The sequence below is a fragment of the Dermochelys coriacea genome, chromosome 4 (genome assembly GCF_009764565.3).
Source record: "Dermochelys coriacea isolate rDerCor1 chromosome 4, rDerCor1.pri.v4, whole genome shotgun sequence".
Classification (NCBI taxonomy): domain Eukaryota; kingdom Metazoa; phylum Chordata; order Testudines; family Dermochelyidae; genus Dermochelys; species Dermochelys coriacea.
The window spans coordinates 139,804,155-139,824,449 of NC_050071.1; the positions used below are offsets into that span (position 1 = coordinate 139,804,155).

Genomic DNA, 20,295 nt, shown 5'->3' on the forward strand with positions numbered 1-20,295 from the left:
GAGTAAAACTAGGGACTCTGCATGCAGTTACATATCTTTTGTGTTATATAGGGCTAGAAAAGAGAAGATAGAGGGTTGTAAAGTGTGCACTTGTTTTCTCTCCAGTGAGCAACATAACTAAATATTTTTAGACACTTTAAAGAGGGATATGGAAACAGGCTGTTTTTAGGAAGCTTAGAATGAAATGAAACATGGTAGGTTGTTAGGTATGTGAAATCATTTGTCCTTTATGACATGCCTTTTGGAAAGTGACATGTTAAGATGTATCAAGGTGGTGATAGAGAATACTGCACAAAATATGATAGTGGCATTATAAGTTAATACATCCATCTGTAACTGCGATCTTAAATTCCAGGCCTCAGATTCCATTCCTTATCTTCTTCCATCTGGCTTCTGCACTCTCCCAATCCCCACTTTCCCCGTGCACACGCTCTCCCCACTGTGAAACAGCTCTCTCCAGGGTCTCCATGAAGTACTGGCCCATTTCCCTGCTAAATGTCAGGGCCAGTACTTCATCCACATGCTTTTTGACCCCTCCGGGTGTCTGTGACACCACCAAACAATACTATTCTTGAAATTGTCATCCTTGGGCTTTCATGATTCTATCCTATCCTGGTTCTCCCTCTAGTCTTTCAAATCGCTTCTTCAAGAGCCATGTACAGTGCAGGATCCTCTTCTCCTGTTCCTCTTTTGATGCAGTGCCCCAGGGCTTTATCCTTGGCCCCTTCCTTTTCTCCATCTACTTCCATCTCTGGGTGATCTTATCCACAAACATAATCTTGACAACTAGCTCTCTAGTCCTGACTTGCGTATCTGCCTCTGTACTCTAGACTTACCTTCCTCCATTCAAGTGAAACTCTTGCTCTCTTTTTGCCATATCTCCTCGTGAATGTCCCGCCATCAAGTGAGCCTGATTGTGGCCAAAACCTCCCTATTTCTATCACTAACAATGGGTACAATTTTTTCCAAGTTACTTGGGTGCTTCTGAAAATTTTACCCAATGCCATCAATTCTACCTGAACCTGTTTTGATACAGAAATAAAACCACTTCTGACCGCACACCCCGAGTTATCATCTACCTACCACACTGGAAACCATAAGGCATATCATTAAACTACAACCCGTACTCGATGGGGATCCCATCCTGAAAGAAATCTTTCCTGAACGTTCTCTTCTGGCCTTCAGACAACCTCCCAACCTCTCAGAGCTCGTCATCAGAAGCAAGTTCCCCACAGACCAGAGCGCACCAACTCAAAGCAGCACCAGACCCTGCCAGAACAAACAAAAACACTGTACCTCTGGGTGACCACTTTTCACAAAGCGATTACTCTCTATCTGACCTATCAGTCCTCATCCTTTAAAGGAAACCTGCACAACACATTCAAAAGATGAGCCTGGGAGCGTAAATTCATCTCTTTGCTAGACACTAAAAATCATGGACTGAATAGACACACTGGATTTATGACTTATTACAACAATATATAACCCACTAACAACCCCTCTCAGCTGCTTCCCTCCCAGCCTCCCTGTGACTGGAGGAGTGTTAATGGGCCACTTTGTCTTGAGTGGTCCCTTGAAACATATTAATTACTGATGCCAAACAGTCTGTTCCATCTTGAGGTTAGCTTTGAGTAAATTTCCTGCACCTGAAGACAAGCTCTGTGTAAGCTCAAAATCTTATCTGTTTCACCAGCAGAAGTTGTTCTAGTAAAAGATCTTCTCTTACCTACCTTGTCTCTCTGGTAGCCTGGGACCAACACAGGTACAATAATACTGCATACATTATGGACCTGAGCAATAGGGATAATTAATCTTGGCTGCATCTTTGACTCAGCCCCCCCTTTTGACCCATGCACCAGGCCATATCTAATTCTTGCCCCTTCCTGCCCAGGATCTCCAAGACCTGATCTTTTCTCTCTGCCCACATTGCCAAAACTTGTCCAAGCCCTGATCATCTCGAGGCTTGACTGCCACCATTTTCCACCTCCTCCTCCTCTGACCTTGATGCTTCCTCATATCCATTCAATATGTGGCTGCTACAGTCATCTTCATTGCTCTGACTACATCATGCAAAATCCCTCTACTGGCTTCTCCTCCCCCAGTGCACTGAATACAAACCTCTTGTCTTTATTTTCAAAGTCCTCCACCATTGACCCCTCACCATACCTATCAGACCTGTCATCTTTTCAGAAGGTCAGCTTCTGCCTTCTGGGTTTATTTCAACAAGATATGTTTTAATAGTATCAAATGCAAGGTCACGCATCCAGGAAAATGGAATGTAGGTCACATAGGATGTGGGAGTGTATCCTGGAAGTCAGTGTCTCTGAAAGGGATGGGAGTCATGGCAAATAACCAACTACTCAAGCATTCCCCGTGCACGGAGGTGGCTAAGAACAAATGAGGTCCTTGGATATATAAGCAGAGGACTATAGAGTAAAAGTAGGGAGGTAGGATTACCACTGTATACAGCATTAATGAGACTGTCACTGAAGCATTGTGTGCACTTGGAGTGTCCACACCTTAAAAAGGATGTTGATGAATTGGAAAGGATTCAAGAAAGTGCTACAAGAATGACTTATCTGGAAAACCTCCACTCAATGTGCAGCGGCAGTCAAAAAAGCAAACAGAATGTTGGGAATCATTAGGAAAGGGATAAATAGTAAGACAGAAAATATCATTTTGCCTCTATAAATCCATGGTACACCCACATCTTGAATACTGGATATAGATGTGGTCATCTCACTCAGAAAAGATGCTTTGGAATTGGAAAAGGTATAAAAGAGGGTAACAAAAATGATTAGGGGTATGGAATAGCTTCCATATAAGGAGAGATTAATAAGACTGGGACTTTTCAGGTTGGAAAAGAGACAACTAAGAGGGGATATGATAGAGGTCTGTAAAATCATGACTGGTGTGGAGGAAGTAAATAAGGAAGTGTTAGTACCTGTTTCTCATAACATGAGAACTAGGGTCACCAAATTAAATGAATAGGCATCAGGTTTAAAACAAACAAAAGAAAGTATTTCTTCACACAACGCACAGTCAACGTTTGGAACTCTTTGCGAGAGGATGTTGTAAGGCCAAGACTATAACAGTGTTCAAAAAAAGAACTAGATAAGTTCATGGAGGATAGATCCATCAATGGCTATCAGCTAGGATGGGGAGGGATGGTGTCCCTAGCCTGTGTTTGCCAGAAGCTGGGAATAGGTGACGGGATGGATCACTTGATGATTACCTGTTCTGTTCATTCCCTCTGAAGCACCTCGCATTGGCCACTGTCGGAAGACAGGATACTAGGCTAGATGGACCTTTGGTCTGACCCAGTATAGCCTTTCTTATGTAAAACCTGCCTGACCAAGAACCTACTGTGACAAAGTTCCTCCTCTACCTTGATGGGTCTTGCACTTATTAGCTGATTTACTCGCCTTGGAGCTTCACAGCAGCCCTCAGTTTGGCCATTTTCATGAACCCACAGTCCAGGTCAACTCCTCCTGTGTCTGACCAGGAGTTGGGAGGTTTGGGGGGAACCCGGGCCCACCTTCTACTCTGGGTTCCAGCCCAGGGCCCTGTGGTATGCAGCTGTTTAGAGTGCCTCCTGGAACAGCTGTGCAACAGCTACAACTCCCTGGGATACTTCCCAACACCTTCTTTATCCTCACCATAGGACCTTCGTCCTGGTGTCTGATGATGCTTGTACTCCTCAGTTCTCCAACAGTACGCGTTCTCACTTTCAGCTCCTAGTGCCTCTTGCTCCCAGCTCACACACACACCATAAACTGAAGGGAGCTCCTTTTTAAACCCAGGTGCCCTGATTAGCCTGCCTTAATTGATTCTAGCAGCTTCTTGATTGGCTGCAGGTGTTCTAATCAGCCTGTCAGTCTTAATTGTCTCCAGAAGGTTCCTGATTGTTCTGGAACCTTACCTGTTACCAGGGGAAAGGGACCTACTTAACCTGGAGCTAATATATCTGCCTTCTATCACTCTCCTGTAACCATCTGGCCTGACCCTGTCACACTACCTGATCTGATACTATAGTGCTCTTCAGTCCAGCAGACAAAGAGAACAAGCTCCAGGGGCTGGAACCCGAAGCTAGACAAATTCAAGCTAGAAATAAAGTGCAAAATTTTAGCAATGAGATAATTAAACATTGAAACAATTTATCTGGGGTCAGGATGTGGTGAATTCTCGATCACTTGAAAACTTAAATGAAGTTTTAATTGGCTGTCAGATATGCTCTAACTCAACCACAAGTTATGTGCTTGATGCAGGGATCACTTGGTGTAATTCTGTGGTGTGTTGCGATGTAGATCAGACTAGATATCATGATATTCCTTATGGCCTTGAAATCTATGAATGGGAGCCATCCTTGTTGTGGCTCTTAAGCTCCAACACAATATAAATGTTAAATAATCTTCACTGTGGATACTGTATTTGCTTTTTGGTCACCATCTTAAAAAATGTGTAGAAGAAATGAAAGAGGCTGTAGAGGGAAGACCAGCAAAAAAATTAACGTATAGAGAGATTCGGGAGTAGATTCGAGGCTAATTGCATGCGGCACAGTTGAACTTGCAGGTGTCCATTTATGGCTGACAATTTATACATGTAAGTTTCTGATGTGTATGTACCATAGTGGCAATTGAAAGAATAAATCAGACGTGCAATTGCACATACTTTTTTATACCTGAAGTTTTGATATATTAATAAAGAAGCTGCTTCTGATATATACTGGAAGAGAGCTGCAGCCCAATGTTTCAGGCTGTGGTGAGAGTTTAACACTAGCGAGAGCACAACTTCTTTTTTCATTCAGCCTGTTGCATTTTCATAGGAATAGATCTTTCTGTATGACAACAGGAGCCAGTAGTACAAGTGTCTAATTTGACCATATGGAAAATGTGTGACAGATGTACGTTCTTCCATTATTATGATAAAAGCTCTATAGTCAATCAAAGGTGCTGTCTTGTCATTGTATGTCTTGTATTTTATATGTACGGTGCACCTCTCTTCCTTCTTAAAAATGACGTCTTAGTTGGCTTATTAAAGGTCAGCTTTTGTGTCCTCTCCTATTGGGCATGATTATGATAAATAACTTTTTTAATCCAGGACTGATTAAGTAAAGAGGCACTGTCATTTCAGCATGAGACAAATTCCCAGCAGCTTTACTTGCTAGGTTTGTTATATTTTGAAGTGTGGAAATGCCTGGTGAGAAGCAGTTGGACATTAATTCCCTCCTCTTCTCTTTTTTAACAGAGGCTGCAAAGTCAGTTACAAAACTAATTAGCTAACATTAATACAAACACCGCTTCAGGGAATTAAATCTTAATTTTCAGTGATGATGAAAGTGTCCGAGAAAATTTATTTGTTGACATGCATAGTACCTAACACAATTGTAGCCAAATGCTGCTGTTCGCTTATTTCTGATAAAACAGAGATCCTCTCTGTGGGGTAGTTATATTTTATGTATCTATGCATTTATCTGTATCCTATTTACAGAATTAAAATTCGAAGAGTGACTGTCAGTAGCCTGGAAACTATAATTCTGTCACATGGTATCAAATGAGAACTGCAGGTTTCAAAGACACCGTGGGACACCTTTTTCAGAGTTAGGCATGCACCACAGAACATGTACATTGGTGCATGCCTGACTAATGTAGGGTAATACCTGATGTGTGTGCACAAAAATAGGTATTTGTGTATGCACATAAACAGATGCCAGACTAACCGTATGCATTCAAACTTTGAATCAAACCCCAATGCATCCGATGAAGTGAGATGGAGCTCACGAAAGCTTATGCTCAAATAAATGTGTTAGTCTCTAAGATGCCACAAGTCCTCCTTTTCTTTTTGCAAATACAGACTAACACGGCTGCTACTCTGAAACCCCAATATCTGAATTGTAGCTACACATCTTATATTTCTTAGAGCCTAAAATATATGCATGCAATTGTGTGTGCATTCGAATCAGTCTGTCATGGTTGGCTGGTGCTTTAAGGCAAATTGGGGCCCAGCCTCACTTCTAATGGCTCAGATAGCTCTGAGCTAAAACTGGTTGGCTAGGGAACAGGTGATTATAAAAGCAAGCATGTAGCCCAGTTGGGGTAAGAGCTTCAGGGAGCAGGACTACTCCTCCAGGAGATCTTGGGGAAAGGTGGAGAGCCACAGCATGCAGATTGGGTCCTGTAATAAGCTCTGGACCAGGGTGACTCCCGTGTGAGCTGCCTGCTGTGTGTTTGTGTGCCTCTCCTCAAAGCTGCCAGCTGAGGTTGGAGACTGAGCAAAAGGTGGCCCAGGAGGGCTGTAGTGGACCCCAGGAGCAGGATGGAAGACTTGTTGGACTTGATGCCCCAGAAGAGGGTGGACTTTGAGGCCTTAACTGGAAGGCCAAATCACTTCAACCAACATCTGCCAAATTCCCTGTACCAGTGGGAATCCACCAGTTCACACTGGCCATTTATTTTTTGGTTTTAGATCTTTGATTAAATTACCCCGTTCTACATTGCGCTGGGCTTTGAGGAAAGATCAGAGAGATTTGAATATTTTTCACCTGGGCATCCTACTTGGTTTGGTGGTGCTAGAATTGAAGGTATTTATCAAAGATTAGTCAGTGAGAAGGAGATATTTTCATTCTGCATCAGTCTTTCCCTAGGAAAAGACTGACTTTTCTAAGAAATGAGGGGGACTGAGTTTGTGCCTTCTGGAGAGCAGATTTCTGCTCAAATATACTAAATTTAGTGTGTTGTGTGATAGGAAGATAGGAACTGTCCACTTAAGATAGGGTCAGCAGTTTGGTGCTGCTTGCACAATCTGAAATCTCATCATCTTTTTTTCTTAAAGTGTTAAATAACAGACCACAGGTCAGGTCCGTTTTGATGCTACTGTCTACCTGAGAATTTTAATCAGGAAGAAACTGGGTTTCAGCATTTCACACAGAGCAAAACTTCCTTTGAAGCCTGTGTGTAACTGTAACTATTTATTACATTCCCTCCACTGGATAGATTTGCACCAGTGTTGCATATTTAAAAATTACAAAGAGATACAGAGCTGATGAGGCAAATTTCTTTAAGCTACTGGTCTCCATCGGGTGCTCCAGGGCAGCCTTGTACAGAGGGCCATGAAAGAGGAGAGAAACCACAGGGATTGTCTGAGAGAAATGACTGCTGTTTTGTGTGGCAAGATGAACTAAATGCAAAAATCTAATTTCACTTGAAGAGAGTGTAGTGTGTGCACGTGGGTGTTGGACATCATTGTAAAACAGAGCTCCATCCAGATCAGAGCGACACTGAAAAACTGCAATAAAGAGTAATCTGGTGAGTTAACAAAATTCACCCCAAAGCTGATGAAGATCAACATCCCTACAGACAGAAGATCTAGAATCAGTTGAGAGTTAAAAATGTTGAGTGTAAGGAATTGCTAATGAGAGAGCTTGAGGACTTGCCTGGGTTTATGTATGAATAAATTCCCAAGCTCCTGGAATTGAATATTAAAAAGAAACCATTCTGTAGTGGAAAGGAGGTATAGAGCTTCCATGCAGAAAATGCAAAAGGGGCAGACAAGAAGGGTAGCAAAAGAAGCAAGTTTCTTATATTGAAATGTGGCAAGGACTCATAAGGCTGCCTAAGCTGCTGGAGAGATCATTTTCAAGGTAGATAAAACCTTGTTTTCTGCAGCCTAGAGTCTCCCACAATTTTGATATGTATGGGCTATTCCCCTCCTGTCTGCAGTATCCAGAGGAGGTTCAGTGCTTCAGCACAGCCTGTCTCCTGCTTGCTGACAGATCTTCTGTTTCTGCAGCAGCAAAATGGCGGTTTGCTTCTCTCCTGTCCTTGTCTTTTAGATATGTTATTTTTAGCTGTTTTCTGAGCAGTTAAAGGGGTTTTTTTTGGTTTTCAAGCCTTCTCTTGGTCCGAGATCTGAACATTGTGGCGGTCAGAGCCACCTAGCGCCTCCCTGCTGAGCTCCGCTTTCCAGAGCAGTGGGCTGAATCCAAAAGGTGCTCTGTATATGAAGCAGCATTCCCAGGCATGGAAGAAGGTAAAAAATGCCCAGCCTGCACCCAACCAGCCAACCCTATCTTTGCTAAGGCACAGGGCTCCAAGTCGGACAGGCATGTTGTGGCCCCAACTCTCCAAGAAGCCATGATTCCACGACAGGGAAACTTGACCAGGAGACCGAGCAGAATAGGAAGAGGCTCTGAGGATGCATACTTCAACTAGCCAACCTGGGGTAGGTCCTGGTGTAACAAAATAAGTGGGCTACTGGGCTTTCTGGGCTACTGGTTCCCCGCGCCCCCCTCCGCTACCCCCCAAGTTATAAATGGCATCCCAGAATCCCTGGGAAAAGAAACGGTACCTACACAGCTCTCTTCCTCCCTCGGAGAATTGGGGGGTTCTTATGATACTTTGAGGTAAGTCCTGCAAAACTCGGACTCCATGTCCCAAAAAGGCAAAGGCAAGCATGTGCTTCACAAAGCAGCAATTAGTATAGTTAATAAATAAGTGAGGTGAAGGTCAGGAGATAAAAGCGCTTTCTCCTTTGCCTTCTGCCCCCGAGGGAGCATTTGCTGGGGTTTGTCTCTGTCATCAGTCTCTCTCACAGTCTCTCTCTCTGAGCAGGGAACATGCTCAGTAGCCCTCCCTCACCCTGCAATATGTCTGGCCAAGCAGAGAAGCCTGTAGCTGCTTCAGCTTGCAGCCTCATGGAAACTGAGCCTGTCTCGCTTTCAGCCCAAGGACCCTCACTCTGCCAGTGAAAAGGGCTCGGATTTGAGGCAGCAGAAGAATGGGAGTTCTGCCTTCTGATCATCAGCCATAAACCCTTGCACTGCCAAGGAAAGGGGCTCACTCTGAAAGGCAGGAAAGGGTCTCTCTCTCGCCACCCCAAACTGCCTCCACATTAAAAGCTTGAGTATTTCAGGCAGCCTGTAACCAGAGGCATACGAGGATTGCACTCCCCATGAAGCTGCACTGTCGTGGGATTACAGAGGGATAAATTATAAATCCCTTCCCAAGTTCAAAATAGTCCTGATTTCCTAAGTAAAAGGTCCAAGTCGTACCAGGTTGCTCCTACAGCATTTACTTGGCTGCTAGCCAGCCTGAGGGAACGGGCAAGGCAGCCTTTCAGTCTCCTGGGGACAGCAAACAAGCTATTTTCACAATTGAGATGTATGTACCAGGAGCCCATCTCTGTTGCGTGGTCCCCAGATGAGTATCAGTAGTGTACAACCTCCCCCTGGGATTAGCCAGGGAAAGAAGTACCACACATGCAAAATAAATAAAAAGAAAGGAAAAAAAAGAACCACAACCAATCACAAAACCCACGACCACCAAAAGAACACAACAAAGAAATAAGCCAGCCAACCTACAGAACTTTTCCAAGACAGAATGTCAGTCAATGGCCCGCAAGGAATTTATTAATAAAATATCTTTTCTTTCAAGCATTTGTTGTCAGACATCTCTAGTGTGGTGCTCTGCTCTATCCAATGTTGATAACAGTCAGATGCGTGCGTGTGTTCCCTCTGTGTGCTGCCCCAGCTCTGCGCAGATAGCTGCCACAGCAGACCTTACGTTACCATCCATACACTCATGCCTGTCTCTTTAGTCTGCACATTTTCTTGTATGACTGATGGACAGATTTTATTATCCAATTTTTTTTTAATTCCCTTATGGTGGGCCTGGGAATATTAGGCCCGGGACCATGACTGAGAAACATAGTATTATGATTGAGCCTTAGAGGCTCTCCCAAGTAATTAATATATTTGAATAATATGGTTATGGCGTATATATTTGTAGCGTATATGGGTATATATGTATGTGTACATATAATACCACCTTATATACAAGCATAACCATGTTTTTCCAATCTGGTATTTTGTACTCTGGCCATTTTACGTTGGTGTCACAGATAGAAACACACTCCTATTAGGAAAAAAGAAAAGGAGTACTTGTGGTACCTTAGAGACTAACAAATTTATTAGAGCATAAGCTTTCGTGAGCTACAGCTCACTTCATCGAATGCATCCGATAAAGTGAGCTGTAGCTCACGAAAGCTTATGCTCAAATAAATGTGTTAGTCTCTAAGGTGCCACAAGTACTCCTTTTCTTTTTGCGAATACAGACTAACACGGCTGCTACTCTGACTCCAATTAGGGCAATTGCAGTTATTATCTGTATCATCGTTAGTGGTAGCCTGAGTGTTTTGAAATACTGAGATAGGCATTGCTATAGTGTGTTCCACAGTATTATGTATATGAGAAGTAAAACAGAAATTTGGAGTAGTGACACTACAAATGAGGCCTTTATATATAAATGTCTTGCAATTAGTTACTACACAGTACTGCCCATTTAAGTTATAGGTTACCCTTACTGCTGGTCATCACCTCTTGTAAGCTTTGCTGGGCAGGAAACGGGAACTGCTAGCTTCTCTATTCCATGGATTGCATTGCTCTGTGATACACCAGTAGTTGATCACAGATCCAGTTGTTTTTATGGATGTTGTTTTTCAGAAAACCTACTGAATGGACAGTAACCAATTTCTCAAATATTGCTAAAAGGATTTAGTATTGGTACCCAGACACGGAACAGAATTGTTTTGAATAACATGCGTCTCAGTTAGGATGCAGTGTTACTGATCCCAAATTTGTGACCAGTACTAACAGGGAATTTATATACCTAATTTGTAGTTACTGTATCACAATTTTTTTTAAAGGCACTTTGTTTCTCTTTGCCTTCATCTTGTTTGCTGCCATTTGATTAGTTGATTTTTACCTGTGTGTTGGTTAAACAGTTTATCAAGGTTATGCACATTGTAAATGTTGTACAGCAATAATACAGTACAGCAATAATACAACAGTACAACGATAATACAGTAGTATAGCAATAATAGTTGTTTTACACAATAACCAAGTTGAAATTAATTGACAGTTTATCCTGATCCAGCTAATGATGGTTAACTTAATTGTCCATAAATGGTAGATAGAGTGTATTTGACCAGTCTCCTATTTATAAAGCACTTCATTTTTCTTTTCTTGATGTTTGGGGGGTTTCTTCACTGTATACCGATATTTTCAGGTGTCTTCAGGATATGATATTTTCTGGTGTCTTTGGTCTGTGGGATGCAACTTAAACAACTTTTGTTAGTTAACGTAGTAAAGTTTTTTTTGTTTTTCCGTTTTTGTTTTTGTTTTCAGTAACCCAAACTTAATACAAAGTTTAACTTAGTTTGTTTACAATGTAATAGGGACAATATAATAGGGACCAAATCTTTTATAACTCAAGCTATACTTTTGCAATTGTTGTATAGACATTTATTTTCATTTGAAGTGCATTACTAATATGTTATACTAAATGTAGTGCTTAACTGCTAAAATAAATGCTCACAACCTTCTGCGAGAAGGTATATTGCTTTTTTTCCCCCTGCTGAACATTCTGTGTCAGCAAAACATAATAACAATAACATAATTTTTACCAAGCTTTTTAGAGTTAATTTGCTTGTGATACAAAACATCAGACTGGAAAAACGTGGTTATGCTTGTATGTAAGGTGGTGTCATATGTACACATACATATACTGTTTAGAAGCACAAACTTTAACAACCACTGCTTTCCATTAACATAACATAACAAAAGAAAAGCATATAAAATCAATCCAACTATAAAATTAAACCAAAATAAATTTTAAATACAGGTCCATGCAAATACTTTGAGGGTATTAAACTTTCATGATGCTTCGTTGTGTTTGGGAGCCAAAGGTGGAAACCTGTTGAAAACGTGGAAACCTGTTGAAATTGTTTGGTTAGCTTTATGCATAAATTGTTATTTTTAAACATTTTTGCTATCTCATTCTTATAACTATTTTTAAAAGTGCAAACAAGAAATTGACATTTTTGTTAATATTCTCTTTACCTTAATGTTGAGGTTTCCCCTTACATTTTTTTCTTTGAATAACAAATTAAAAAAGAAAACAAAACTGTGATTAATAAAAGAGAATTCTTTTTGTTTGCAATTGCATTATTTGTTGAGGCAGAACTATATATGTACATATATTTATAACTGAGACCTTGTTGAACTTGGAAGAAAAAAATGGTGGTATGATGGTTATACCCCAACCATAATATTAAAATGGTGTGGTACCACTTTATATATATATATATATATATATATATATATATATATATATATATATATATATATATATATATATATATAACAATACAAAGTAAGGCAAACAAAAATAAAAAGGGTTAAACATTTGAATATACAAGCTATTACCTTATTTAAAACTTTTAACAAAAATTGATAAAAAATATATTTGCCAAATTGATTGTATTAATTGGTAACAAGGAATTTTGCATTACTTTATATTTAACATTATTTTAAAACTCTGCTATATGGAAATAAGAAAAGCCCATGTTTCGAATATTAGTGAGTGGTTAGGATTAGAAGCAGAGTGTGCATTTCTGTTGCTTGGCAACCATATCTTCAAGAAAGTTAGGAATAATTCCAGCTGTTGCACTGCTGAAGGATGAAAATAATTAATTTAGTGGATTTATTTAAAGTAAAGTTTTTACCTTGTTTTCTTTTTGTTTCTTGTTTTGTACTGTTTTCAATTGCTTTATCTTTTGGAGGTTTCTGTAAAAACTATAACTTTTAGCACAGAGAAAGAGTCCAAGTGAGGAGAGGCTGGGGGGAAAAAAGGGCGTGGCGGGGAGGTGAAGAGCTACTTAGGGTAAGGGGACTGTTGCCCCCTTACTAACATTCAGTGGGGTGTTTTAGTCGCTAGCTCCCAGTACTAAAAGGGGAATTGGGACCCTGAGACTGCCAGTCCCTAGGAGCAATGGGGAGAGGCCAATGCTCCAGGTCAGCCTGAATGACAGAGTGGGCAGGCTAATCAGGGAATCAGGAGGCCAGGGAGGTCCCGTCCTCCGTGTGAGCTGGATTTGCCTGGGTCAGACAGAGTGGGGCCAAGCTAAGGAGAAAGCAGGGCCCCAAGCTGAGCTGGGGAGCAGAGCTGGGCCAGATCCAGAGGGACCAGAAAAGCAGCCCAGAGAGAGCAGACCCTGTCCTGGGAGCAGAGCTGCAGCCCCAAAGCCAGAGGCACAGTGCAGAGAGAGCAGACTTGCCCTGGGAGCAGAGCTGCAGCAACCAGAGCCAGAGGGGCCAGAGAAGCAGCCCAGGGATCTGGAGGCAGAGCAGCAGCCGTGCTGAGGCAGAGTGGAGCTGGAGCTGAGGCAGAGTGGAACTGCAGCTGGGGCTGGGGTTGGAGCAGTCCGGAGCCGGGTGTCATGAGCAGCTGGGAAGAGTGAGGGGGGACCCTGGGCAGTGGGCACAGCACAGGGAGACGCCTCAGCCAGGAGGCTCTGCAGGCCAGACTTGGAGGGGGATTGGTAACCCTGACAGGGTCGGGGTGATGCTGGGAAGAAGGGTCCTGCCACTTAGAGCCTGAGAGCATTTGGTCACCACCAGAGCGAGTGTCCAACCCGCAGTATACCTGCAGAACAGCCAGTGCCTGAAAAGGGGCCTGGGACCTACAAGGAACAGACTGTGAACTGCCCTGACGTTCCAGAGACACTGTTTGTGATGTTCCCTGCCACAGAGCGGGGTGATGTGTTTCCTTTAACCTTTCTCATTTCCCCTTATTCTTTTTAAAATTAGTTGTTGATTAAATAACTTGCATTTGCTTCAAATTGTATGTAATGATCAATGGGTCAGAGAAGTGCACAGTGCGGAGCGAGTACCTTGGATTGGGGACACCCTACCCCGTCCTAGGTGACCATAGTTGGGTTGGGGGTCAAGCCCCCCAGGAATCTTGGGCCCAGCCTTGTTGGGGTTACGAGGACTCTGCCAGACAGGAGAGTGGAAGGGGAGTCCTCAGCGGCAGGGAGGCCACTGGGTAACGGAAGTGGGAGCGAGGACTCAGATCCTTTCGCTAGCCCACTTCACCGGGGTAGTGCAGAAGCCAGGAAAGTTCCCCACAATAGCGGGACTATTCCCCAGCTTACACTAGGAAGGTAGTGAGACTTGAGCCAAGAGAGATTAACTCTTAAAGTATAGGCGGCAGCAGCAAGTTTAGAAAACTGATAAAGGATATAAAAGGAAACATACTGGTATGTAAAAATATTTGAGAAAGGAGGTTATATTTTTAGCTGAGTGCGAAGTATGGTTTCAATTTGTTAGTCTCTAAGATGCCACAAGTACTCCTGTTCTTTTTGCGGATACAGACTAACAAACTTTTGTTGCCCAAGAATAAATACATCTTGGGTTATTTTAATAAATCAACCCTGCAACCTAGATAGCCATTTTTCACTGTCTCGTGCAATACTCTGCCATTGCAGGACACTTGAACAGTTTCCCTAAGTTCTCGTGCTCTTTCTTCTCAGATCAGTAACACATCAATATTAACATGGGGTTTTCCCCACCACTGGGGTGTCAGTTCACATATATGCAGTTCTGGGAATAACAGCTACTAGATCTTAAAGAGCCACTGATCTGAAACAGTGTTGTTTCTTCAACATCAACTTGCTATCTTGGGCCCATATGAGGGGCACCCCCAATTGTTGTACATTCTTGATACCCTCTTCTTCCCACCACATGCTGTCTGCTCAATTTGTTCCTGTCAGATAGTCTTAGTCTCTTGTTGTACCAAAGCCTTGGGGCTCTGTTTCCATGCCAACTGCTCTGTAATCTCTTTAGCTTGCAATGCTCAGTATGAATTAGACTTGCATATTTTCCACTGATTTAAAAATGTAGTTACATCAATACTGAGTATTGGCCAGTCCAAACTGCGGTGTATATTATATCATATTATGAATTTACAGTACCTTTTGACTTAAAGTTTTCATTTAGGGCATAAATGGTTTAAAACACTCCTGTAGCCCTATCAATTATGTATTATATAAACAAAAACACTGTTTAAAAGTGATTAAGATTGGTTGTGTGACTTCCCACAAAGCAAATCACTGAAAGCAAGGCAATTCCAAGGTATGGGACATCTCTTTACCATAACCTAATACCTACATAGCATGTTTCCACTGACAAACTTTGCATTTTCACTCAAATCTTTTCTTTTTCCAGATAAGAACACACACTACACATGCAAAATCTGTCTCCTTAGCACTATAAGACAAAACCTTCATGAAAACATCAACCACATTAACAGTCATTCAGCAGGGATATATGTGCACAGATTAAGTGTACAAAATGTGTCTCTCTTGGGGAAAAATAAGGTCTTAATTAAGGAATATTTATTTCTAGAATCCATTTTTATAGTGGATTTTATTCTTTGTTACATGATTTACTCTATACAAATATGAAAAGCAACCAGTCTTTACATCAGCAGGTTTAATCCGTAAATAGGGCAATATCATTAAAATATGCACACAGGCTGAACTGCCAAACTTCAACTGGTACAGTTTAAGTACATAGGCTATATTTGTTGGGTTGCCTTTTGAAGGGACATCCTTATGCTTAGATGAGCTGTCAGTCTGTTTGAAACTGGGAGTGGTTTTCCATCTTAAAATATGACCATACAGTTGTTGACATAGAGCCAGACTTTATTCAGACATAGATGTCTGTTGTAATAACTGACAGTAATAGCCAGCATTTATGTAGTATTCCACATATTCAGATTACTCATACTGAGAGGTACAATCCTTTGTTGAAATGATAGTAGTTGCAGAGCTAAATCCTTGTCCAATTCTGAAAATGTAGGCAGTAATGTCACTTCAGTTGTTTGCATTTTCACAGTGTTAGAATTTTATCCCATAAAGTTGCTGTCGATTTCAACAGGCGTGATGAACTTTAGTAAACTAAACTTACTTGTAAGAGTTAGTTCATTCTTCTTTTGGACATCTTTTTCAGGACAGCTTGTTCTCTGATTTTACAGCCGTTATACAAAGCACTTTATGATAGCTGAAGGGGACAATTATGGGAACGACTACTCAACAATGTGCTTCATGCTTGCTTCAGTTTGCGATCTGCTGAGTGTATTTTAAGTGTTCTAAAACTCTGGAGGTTTAGTAGATCCGTGAGTGGTTCCTTACCACTGCTGAGTTTGCCTGGCAAGTAGTTAAAAAGATCATCATAGGCACAGAAAATCTAATTTCTAGGACTTCCCTTTAAGTTATTTGTGCTGATGTCTAAAATCAGTGCTATTATATAGCTTGTTGGTTTTTGCTAATCTTTTAGAAATCAGACCAAGTTTTGCTATTTTCTTTTTTAATTGTGTTGGTGAAAGGTGCTAGATTGAAATCCTACAAATTGAAGTCCTCTGTCCATAGAAGAGGCATAGTGGTCTGAGCTTCACCACATCATCCTGGGGAGAATTCTGTGCCAAAAAAATTAAAAATTCTGCACACAATATTTTAAAATTCTGTATATTTTATTTGTCAAAATAACATAATGTAATAACACCAGTAATTTATTTCAAAATACCTGTCAACAAGTATGTCAACAATACACACGACAACAAAAAAGATTTCCCCCCTCCTCACCCCCACCCCGGAGTAGAGAGTTAAAGAAATACCTATGACAACCCAGTTCCACTTGGGGGTACTTGAGGGGGCTGCATGGGACCCCCAGAGCCCAGACACCTACACTGCCCTCCCCCCAGAGCCCAGACACTCACACCCGCCCTGGAGCCCAGGCATGGGGTCCCCCCCAAAGCCTAGACATCCACACCACCCTTCCCCCAGAGTCGAGCCATGGACACCCCCAGAGCCCAGAAACCCACACCTCTTTCCCCCCAATGCCCAGCCAGGGGCATCCCCAGAGCCCAGACACCTGCACCCTCTTCCCCCCAGAGCCTAGCCACGGGGCATCCCCAGAATCATAGAATATCAGGATTGGAAGGGACCTCAGGAGGTCATCTAGTCCAACTCCTTGCTTAAAGCAGGACCAATCCCCGTCCCAGCCAGGGCTTTGTCAAGTCTGACCTTAAAAACCTCTAAGGAAGGAGATTCCACCACCTCCCTAGATAACGCATTCCAGTGTTTCACCACGCTCCTAGTGAAAAAGTTTTTCCTAATATCAAACCTAAACCTCCCCCACTGCAACTTGAGACCATTACTCCTTGTTCTGTCATCTGCTACCACTGGGAACAGTCTAGATCCATCCTCTTTGGAACCCCCCTTCAGGGAGTTGAAAGCAGCTATCAAATCCCCCCTCCTTCTTCTCTTCCGCAGACTAAACAATCCCAGTTCCCTCAGCCTCTCCTCATAAGTCATATGCTCCAGCCCCCTAATCTTTTTGTTGCCCATCCTTCTTGTAGTGTAAAGCCCAAAACTGGAGACAGTACTCAGATGAGGCCTCACCAATGCCGAATAGAGGGGAATGATCACGGCCCTCAATCTGCTGGCAATGCCCCTAATTATACAGCCCAAAATGCCGCTAGCCTTCTTGGCAACAAGGGCACACTGTCGACTCATATCTAGCTTCTCATCCACTGTAACCCCTAGGTCCTTTTCTGCAGAACTGCTGCCTAGCCACTCAGTCCCTAGTCTGTAGCAGTGCATGGGATTCTTCCATCCAAAGTGAAGGACTCTGCACTTGTCCTTGTTGAACCCTTTTGGCCCAATCCTCTAATTTGTCTAGATCCCTCTGTATACTATCCTTACCCTCCAGCGTATCTATCCAGAGCCCACACACCCGCACCCTTCTGCCCCCCAAAACCCAGGTATGGGGCAGCACCCGTCCCAGATATCTGTACACCCCAGCTTCTTTACTGTCCAGCCATGGAAAGTGGTGTGGTGTGGCCCTGCCCATCCTCACTCCTTGCCAGGACTGGTCTCCTGTCCCTGGAAGAATGAGGATCAAACCGGGCAGCCAGAACATGCAGCCTCTATCCTTGCAGGCTGGGCATTCTGTTCACTAAGAGCCGGGCTCTGCAAAGTCCAGCGGCCCACAGTGGTGGCCAGAAGCTCTGCAGCCCCAGTTCTGCAGGAAAAACATGAAATTGTGCACAAATTCTGCCATTGCACGTGGCACAGATTCTCCCGGCAGGTGGGAATGCTGAGTTTCCAGATGTTTTTGGTGTACCAAGTATGGAAAAGAACAGTACAAGAGGCGGGGCTGCGGTAACAAGTTGAAGACAGGCCAGAAGATTTTGGCTGGACTGAGGACTAAACTTTGGCTGAACTAAGGACTAATGATATAAGCAGCACCTGAGAGTCTTTACCACCACAGGATAATGGAACCCAAAGATAAGAATGATGAGAACATTGGGTGATAAACAACAGAAAAGGAATAAACAAGTGCTGTATATATATGGCTGTGGGAAGGGAAATAAAGTGCTTTTTACCAGCAACTGTTTCAGTTGTCCTGTAAGCCAGCCTGCTAGCAGCAACACAGGAGTACAATGCATCCGATGAAGTGAGCTGTAGCTCACGAAAGCTTATGCTCTAATAAATTTGTTAGTCTCTAAGGTGCCACAGGAGTACAGTGTGTCTCAACTCTAGGGATGAGAGGAGAGGGCTTTTAGTCTTCTGTGTAGTGCCTTAGCTGATACTGCCCACAAGAGTGCAAAACCTGATGATGATTTGAATGATGCATATACTGGTCCATGGGAACTGCAGTAAAACAACTTTTCACATAAAGCACCAAACTGAAACAAGACTAGATAGCAGAGATTGTTGGTCACTACTGACTTTGTCTACATTCACACTAGTGACCTGCAGATGAAAACCTATGTATCTTATTTCAAATTCACCAAGTCCATGTTTTCGCTCCCACTTCCTGTCTGTTTGTGGGTGGAAATGGCAGAGTAGAAGAGAGATGGGGAACAAGGATGTTCTTTACCTTGGTCAGCAATGAATGAGTTGAGCAGAAGTCAGCTGGACAAGAGAGGAAGAGGGACAGAAGGAGGTTCTCTGCTTAAAGAAAATACAGAAATTATGGCTCTCAAGGCCTGTCTGCTAACCCTAAATTTGTTCCCTTTGCTGGTATGTTATATCCTTTTCTGCCACCCTGAGACTGCTGTCTTAGGTTGTTTGAGAAAAGGACTCATTTTATTTTGTTTACAAATTGCCTAACACATCTTGAGTCCTGTAAATAATAATTAGTTGATTTTTTTGACCTCCCGATAGTAAAAACATTTAAAAGAGGAGGGGGGAAGTATTTTAACTTGCAATCTTTAACATCTCACTAGTCTAGCTTTTTGAGTCTGGAATAAATGTACTACATATAGAGTTGTAGTTATAATTCTCCAAGACGGTGATAGCTCATCTTGGGAAAGCCCAGAAGAGTTGCACCGAATATTATGGAATAATGTGCTGTGAACAAACTGTATCCAGGAGAAGGGAAACCCATTTCAGATCCAAGCAGTCCATGCTCATTAACCTGGGAAGGCAAGAGGACTAGGGTGAAACAACAGGTACCTGTTCCTGGCAGGCCAGCAGGCTATGACATATCATTCCTATTAACTGAATATGACGGATTGGCCTAGTAAGCCATTACATCTGAAACTTACTTGTTATAAAAACAGTACAGCAAGTCAAGACTGACTTACATGGGATTTAAGCCAGGCCTATCAAACCTAGCAAATGGAAATGGTCATGCATTTCAGGTAATGGCTAAACATATTACAAGTATTGCAAGCTAGAATGTCAGAACCCTGTTTGCTCTAGGCCAGACCATGCTAGTAGTGGTGGAGTTAAGGAAATTTCCTTGTAATTGCTGCCATACAGGAGACAACATTGGCTGGGTATGGAAGAGCTCACAGCTGGAAATTATACTTTACTTTATTCCAGACCATAGAGTAACAATATTACTCTGGAGGCAGGTGAACAGAAATGAGAAGGCTGGAGGCAGTAAAGATAAGTTCTTCAGAAGATGGCAGTTGTATAATGGAATGATTTTAAGACAAATTAAGTTAGAAGGAGAGTAGGATGTGAAATCAGGATATGGGATTGGCTGCAATTGAGAAGATTATGATGGTGAGGACATTGCAGAAGACAGATGATAGGATGCCGGTGAAAATGGTACAAGTACAACCAAAGTCAATCAGACCTAGAGGCCAACCACCGACTAGATGGTGGGACATCATCTGGAGGGACATGACTAAGCCATGGACAGGAATGAATGGTGATACGTACTGTTCCATATGTCAGCAAAGTTGCTTTGGGATTAGAAGTAGTAGTTATAGTAAGGTGATTGACAGGTAATAGTAACACAAAAGTGAAATACTAAATACTGTAAGTATATAAATCAGAGAGATTTCATTAGTATGCTGATCTTTAAGTTGCTGATGCTATTTGCAAAAAGAAAAGGAGTACTTGTGGCACCTTAGAGACTAACAAATTTATTAGAGC

General features: G+C 42.3%; 1 protein-coding gene across 1 annotated transcript in view; it reads left to right on the top strand.

Annotated features, from left to right (window-relative positions):
- ATRN (attractin) overlaps nucleotides 1-20,295 on the top strand; it is a 262,010-nt gene that overhangs the window by 213,291 nt on the left and 28,424 nt on the right.